At 38.0% G+C, this 7,713-nt stretch overlaps 1 long non-coding RNA gene across 1 annotated transcript; it reads right to left on the reverse strand.

Moving 5' to 3' along the window:
• Positions 1-942: 942 nt before the first annotated feature.
• Positions 943-1,511, reverse strand: LOC110927737. The gene is made up of 3 exons (XR_002585857.2): positions 1,432-1,511; positions 1,168-1,323; positions 943-1,005 (listed from the first exon to the last, which is right to left on the reverse strand). It is a non-coding gene; the product is annotated as an uncharacterized LOC110927737 (long non-coding RNA).
• Positions 1,512-7,713: the final 6,202 nt, after the last annotated feature.

A 7,713-nucleotide genomic window follows, 5' to 3' on the forward strand; every position in this document is an offset into this window, starting at 1 on the left:
CTAAAAACACCTTCACTCTTCACTTTTTTAACATGTATTCAATTCATATACATAACGTATAAAATTCCGAAAATATCAAAGCAAACAACATATATTTATAATTGCACCTGGAAAATGTGTCTCCTGGTTTTTATGTTAGAAAGTGGAAAGCCTTTTTAAGTTGATATCTCGATAATTTAAGCTCCTTTTGGTGCTCAGCCAACTTGATTTTCGTCTCTTCGAGACGAGTTTTTGATTCTTTTAAGTCGTTTTCATGGTCTGCTTAATTTAATTCAGCTTCTTCAAGATGGGTTCTTCATTCCGTCAACTCAATTAAAATCAATCTTATTAAAACAACACACCAATATTAATTATAAATATTATCAATGCTATCCCAGCTATTAGTCCATTATTGAACCTCATATCCATACACTATCTAAAACATCTATATTAATTAGTTGATAGCCTAAGACTCTACTGAATAAGTTGTCACGTTGATATTCAGTATGATTATACAGACTTCATGAATAAATGAGTAAAGTTGGGTAAAGATATAATAGGTTTTAAAGGTATGCAACCTCAAATCAGCACAGAAACACCCCTAAAACAACATCAAATCAGCATAGAAACACCCCAAATACAACATCAAAAGAATATAAAAAACATCCAAATAAACATGAAAACAACATCAAAATTGCAGCCCTAGAATAGCATAATAACCAAATATCTTCAGTGCTTTTTTAAATTCTAAATGAGAGTAAAGGTGGAAAGTATGGCATACCCAGTATCACACAAGACTACAAATAATAAACCCACCAAAACCTAGTACAAAGTATTATTGTATATATCAACGATTAGGTACTGATTATATTTATTAAAGACCAATCTTCAAGAAAATGGTACATATATATTTAATAAAGTATAATTAGCAATCTTAAAAATCATCAGTTTCCCTGGATTTAACTATACAATCTCGTAGTGCAACACCATCGGGACATGCTTTGCGACCATCGAACAGTATAATCACTACACTCATTCGATCCAAATCCATTACATATATGAACAGGCGAAAAAAAAAATCGAATAAACGTCAAAGAACATTACATATTCGGTAACGGTAACAGGACGAATCAGATCTAGCTGATACGGTGACAAAAATTAGGGCAAAAAAGTATGAATGAAACATACCTTTGTGAGTGACGGAGTGATCTGATCTGATCAATCGATTCTAAAAAAAGTTACCACAGATTCAAATAAACTTATCCTCGATTCAAAGATTTGAACTTCTAAGTCAACATCCATGGGAAGGCACGAAGAAAGAGTGATGGTAGAGGCACGATGAAACTGAAATTAGGGTTTAGAAGCAAGGTTCCAAAGGTGAAACTACCACCAAACGATTATAACAGAAATCAATTTTCCTTTTCCATTGATTGAGAGAATTGAATAGGTTACCTAAATTGAAGAAGCGTATGTAGGAAGAAGGAGAATGGCGCCCAAATTCCCAATTATCTGGCCAAAGAGAGCTGCCACATCATGGTCAAATAGTCAACCTTTATTTTGCTTTAGTATAATAGATAGATATATATCAGTATTACTTTTTATTATAAAAGACAACCATTTTAATTCAAATACAGTTTAAAGTAAACTAGTAAAAAGACCCGCGCGTGTTGCGGCGCGGGTAAATCGCAATCGTGGAATAGATTAGTTCAAGCGTTACGTGATGCGTTAACTATATGAAAACGTGCGTTTCAAGACGTAACCGAATGAACTCAATGTAACCTATATAAGTATTGCAATTTGGTCAAAACATAAAGTAAATCAAATATATACCGTACGATCATAACATATTATATGCGACCGACTAACTCGAATTTATACCGTTAAGTCAAATCGTATTATAAGCGACCCGGCTCATACCTAGGAAACGTATTGTACGAATATATACCGTACAATTAAAACGTATTATATCTGACCCGACTTATACGTAGAAAACGTACAAAGGGCCTTATGTAGGTATTAATAAAAAAAGTTGAAATCACGTTAAAATTATACGTAATTAGTTAAATATATTTTCATTCAAATCACATTTCTAAACTCAAAGTGGCATTTTAGATAGGTTTTAAAAAAGAAAAAGTTTGGGGTAAAAGAAAATGTCAAGGGGTAAAATGTGATTTTTGGCAAACTTGTAGGTTGAAATGTCAACCGACATTCACTTCTCCACATTATTATCATTTCCCCCAAAACACTCATCCTGAACTCTCTTCATAATAGTTGAAGATTCTGCCAAACCTCCTAATCGATTAGGGTTTGCTAGACATTCTTCACCAATTTAAAAATCAATTTCTTCTTCATCTTCTTCAACTCGACTCACACCATTTATTAAAACGTCTTTCGCTTTGAGACAGATTACGCATTTACGAGCCGATTGGTCAGTGTAGAAGCGGATGCGAAGGACGGTCCGGTGGCCATACAGTTCTCCGGCGCCGCCGTTGAAGAAATTGTTGTGCTGGTTGTGTGTTCTGACGTGGAACGGGGCTAACAGAGAAGTTAGGGTTTTGTAGGTGTTAGAATCGGGTAATCGGAGCTTCACTTCGACCACCATGGTGAATTAGGATTAGGGTTTGGATCCGTATACAAACTGTTGTAAAGTATAAAACTGGAAGAAGCAGAGATAAGAAAGTGACAAGATTTATTATTGGAGGCCGATGCGTTGGGCTTTGGAAGTGCCGGAGGCGGAGGAATTGTTGAAGTGGTGGAGGAGAGAGGTGGCGCCGGTGGGATTGAAGGCGGCGGAGGTGGTGGTGGTGCATTTCCGTGCCTCTTCGATTTCTTCTTTGTCTTCGATTTTGACTTCAATTTGGCTGGTTTTTCTCCGCAACATTGTTTGAATTTAGTTGAAAATGGAATTAGACAAAAAATTGGAGAAAGTGGTCGGTGGCAGAAGCCACCGACTTTGTCTTTTAAGATCTTATATAATAATAACCCATGGCTTTATAGCCTAGTGGTATCTTGGGGGTGAGTTAAGACTTTGGACCAATAGGTCCTGGGTTCGATTCTCACAAGGGGGTTTTTCTCATATTTATTGGGTTTCCTCCTGAATTGGTGTATAGGCATTATGCCTAGTGGAGATGGATATGATCGGGTGGTTCTGCTGGTGGTACGATGATACTCCAGTGGTCCGTCAGTGATCCAAATTTGCCGTTCAAAAAAAAAAAAAAAAAAAAAGATCTTATATAATATGTTTCAATCTATGGAAAAAACCCCTCGCCTACGCTTCTCATTCACTTGATAATGTATGACTCTAAGCTTCCATCCTTGTCAAACACACATGACTAGCAAAAGCTAAGTGAATAAATGCAAAACAAAAGCAAGCCAACAATTGAAACAACTTGGTATGAGTACAAAATATGCCGCTCAGTGTATCTTACGCCCATCTATAGTGTACAAGCCCAATGTATACAATCACTAGGGAGTATTTGAGGTGTAGGCCGGTGTAAAATACACCAATGAACGTATTCTACGTACGCCACTTGCAAGGCTACTTCTTTTGCAATCGTTTGATATTCCAAGTTCTTCCAATATTGCAAGGCTCTATCATGCTTGTACGACATAAAAATAATCTTTACACTACTTGTAACTCTAATAATAAGGGAAAAAAGGGTAACATACATGTTACTCACCTCGACCACAATGTACGGCTTACGCATTTTATGATTCCAATCAGTTATAGAAATAGGTCACACTACTTATGACTAAATTATCCACTACCTACGGGTCACACATTTTATAATTCAAATTTTTATCAATTCAACATCAATAAGTCTTGAATCTTATACAACTTGATCAAATCTCGCAACAAGATTTACACAGATAACGTAGTATAGTACAGTACAGTACAGTACAGTACAGTACAATATAGTATAGTATTGCAATTTGCAACATTGTTCTGTTTATAGTATAATATAGTACAGTACAGTACAGTACAGTACAGTATAGTATTGCAATTTGCAACATTGTTCTGTTTATAGTGTAGTGTAGTGTAGTGTAGTGTAGTGCAGTGCAGTGCAGTGCAGTGCAGTGCAGTGCAGTGCAGTGCAGTGCAGTGCAGTGCAGTGCAACCCACATAGGAATCCTCCAAGAGTCCAAACTGTTGGCCCAATATGATGATGTTGTTGACTATTGTTCAAGAATTCCCAAAGTCACGTGATGTACTACTAAAGGGCGGTTGCCTTTTCAGTTTTTTCATCCTATAATATTTGTGTTGATGATCTCCTTTTTAATGATGGATGATTTGATGATGTCATATTCCAAGTCCACGTGACTTTTGATGTTGGCTGCAAAAGTTGTTTCCCTCAACCCTTCACGTGCACCTCTAAGAAGTCAACAACCACAACCCAATTAATTATGATCTCTCCAATTATCGGCCCACTCAAAGAGATCCAACAGCCCCCTCTTCGCCGTCAAAGCCTACTGCTGCGTCCAATCATATGCGGCCCACTTTCCTCTATTCACGTGACACCCCTTAGGATTTTTAACAAAAGCTTTTAAACCCTTTTCCTTCAAAAGCCAATGTGCGCTGAGTATATTATCACCATAAACTGTAGCCTACGCCTCCAACCGTAGGTTACGAGAGAAACATTCTGTTTCTTTCTTTGTGTTTCAACCGTACACTACGTACATCAACCCAAAAGCGACGTTCAATTGCTGTTGTACTGTTTTTGCATGAAGTATACCGACCGTATGCTACGCTCAAGCAATTGCATGTTATGGCTTCATATATTACTTGATTTCAACTTCCATTCAAGTATCCGAAGGCCGCAGAACTTAGATCTTTCAGGTTGCTTGCGCATATTCCACCATGTCTTGACCTGAACATCTATCGAATGATATCTTTCGCACTGTTTATCATTCCCGGTAGTTCCGCTTCATCTCCAGGCGTCATAACTTCAACGAATTAAGCGATTATCCTGTGACATCACAACTATACGTAGTTATCACATTCACGTCATGTTATCACTTGAAATGCCATAAAACACACGATATAACACACTTAACACTCGGGTTTCACACTCTCCATCACATCCCCACACTTATCTTTGATTGTCCTCAAGCAACCATCACAAACATTACCCACCTTATTAACAAATCATCATTGAATCCCTTACCGAATTAGCAATTTAAGGTCCCAAGTCATACCCGCCCCATAGACTGACACAATCGAGGTTGACAATCTGACAGATAAATGATACGCCTTTAAAACAATTTAAGACTTGCCTAACTAAAACTAACATGCTTATATTACTACACACATGCCACACGCCCCTCACAATGATCACTCCTCTCGGCTCAATTAAGACTAGCGTGTACTGTGCTAGTGTATATAATTCGCTCAAAACCAAATATATTACTTTGCAATCATAAGCTTGTATAGCAATCACACCTCCACTGTATCAAATAACGTAACACATATCAAAAGGACTTTTCGGGTTTTGGGTTAAGGGTAAAGGTAAGGAAATATTTTTGGTTTTTTTATGTTTATATGGCGAACAAAACGAATGTACCAAACCATGACAACTTATTCACAATGATACTAACGTTTTTGGGTGATTTTTCGACCCATTTATTCAACACGAACATAATAATGATTTTTTTCTTTTTCTTTTTCATTCTTTTCTCTTTTTTTTTCTTTTTTTTTTCAATAAACATCTAACACATGCTTGTCTTTCATGGTTGGTAATCAAACGGGCAACAAGGTGCAACAAACGAAAGGTATAAGGCTCAACATGGTTAACTAAGGTGGGTGGATAAACAATCAACAACTAACACAATGGAAGGGATCCTAATGCCTTTATCATTTATATGCATACGCTAAAGCACAGTCTCGGTACGTATTAAACCACACAAGTTCTAACACAAAGCAACATATGGCCTACACTCAACAAATGAACATTTATTGCAATTTCATCTAACAACTAGTAGGCTCAAATATCTCACCGAACAAAAGAAATATGGGTTGCCGACACATAGCATGTGTAATTCCTAAAGCATGTTACCCCTAGTTAGGCATCTCTTTTTAATTCCTTTCTAAAACTTGTCAGAAATACTCTCATGAAACTTAAAGGGACAACCATGACTAGGGATCTAAGTTAGCTTAATATCAGCAAGGAACCCATTAGTGATTGAAAATGTTGGTTTTCATGTAGTTCAAGCATACTTGAGAAACAAAAAATTTTCAAAATTTTTCAATTTTTCTCAATTTCAACCCTTCAAGCATTTGATGATCAGCAATCTTACCAACCCTCTCTCGAGTTTACGCATCCCCACACTTAGGATACATTGTCCCCAATGTATGGTGCAATTTATAGTCATAACCCGAGAGATACCACCTAACAACCCATGAACGGCTAATAACTAGACAACTCGACACATAAAACCACTCCCAACACAAAATTTCACACCACCAAGTACACAAAAAACAAATAAAACACTAGATAGATAAACACATGCACCTGATCAGAAAACAAGTGAGTGTCTGTGGTGGTGTAACTGCTGCGCTCAAAACCGGAGAATACACATCCAGGGATTCTCTGATATCTCACTAGGGATGTTGCAAAACATCCCCACACTTGATTCATTGCATCCGTGAAGATGAAACGTAGAAACCTGTCAAAACACAACACACCAAACGAAACCAAAACAAAGTACAAACTCTACATCCTCGGGCTGCCTCCCGAGAGCGCTAAGTTTAAAGGTCTTCAGCCAGACCGTACCTGATTTCCGCTACGGTGGTCTCAATGCACACTTACCCAAAACATTTCCAACGAATGCCCGGAAATTTACATGCCATCTCCATAGGTTTGTCAGTATAATCGGCATGTTCAGACTGCACATGCGGGTTTCGCTGATCCACTTCACGAGATATACACCGATGTCTTGTAGCTTCACCTTTTTCATCTTCTTCCTCGAACCTTCTTCCCCACACTTGTTAATTGGAATGATTGATATGGGAAGAGGTTCGGTACACACATTCATCACATCAGACTGCTCTGCCTCATCATCCTCACACACCATCTGATCCACCAGTGACTCTTCATCAGATAAAGGATTCATTGGTGTGGTATTATCCTCCACAACCTCCTCCCCCATGTGAGAATAATCTCTAATATCAGCAGGTAATGGTGAGAGACGCTCTTCTATTTCTATCTTCATCTTTAACTTTTGACACTTGGAAACTAGGCTGCTGATTCGATCTTCATCGGAAAGGTTGGGTGCTAATAAATACTGCTCGAGTTTGGACAAACTCGCTTCCAACATAGCAAGCTTTTTCTCCCCCTCGGTCTGATAAGCATAGATACCCTCAGGCTCAGGATATTCCTCGGGATGATACTGTCGGTATCCCTGATACGGTGTTGACATGTCTGCGAGCCCACTCACGTGTGTTCTCTTTTATCTGATGTCGGCCCACATAGGAATCCTCCAAGAGTCCAAACTGTTGGCCCAATATGATGATGTTGTTGACTATTGTTCAAGAATTCCCAAAGTCACGTGATGTACTACTAAATGGCGGTTGCCTTTTCAGTTTTTTCATCCTATAATATTTGTGTTGATGATCTCCTTTTTAATGATGGATGATTTGATGATGTCATATTCCAAGTCCACGTGACTTTTGATGTTGGCTGCAAAAGTTGTTTCCCTCAACCCTTCACGTGCACCTCTAAGAAGTCAACAACCACA

The sequence above is a fragment of the Helianthus annuus genome, chromosome 3, assembly GCF_002127325.2.
Source record: "Helianthus annuus cultivar XRQ/B chromosome 3, HanXRQr2.0-SUNRISE, whole genome shotgun sequence".
Lineage (NCBI taxonomy): Eukaryota > Viridiplantae > Streptophyta > Magnoliopsida > Asterales > Asteraceae > Helianthus > Helianthus annuus.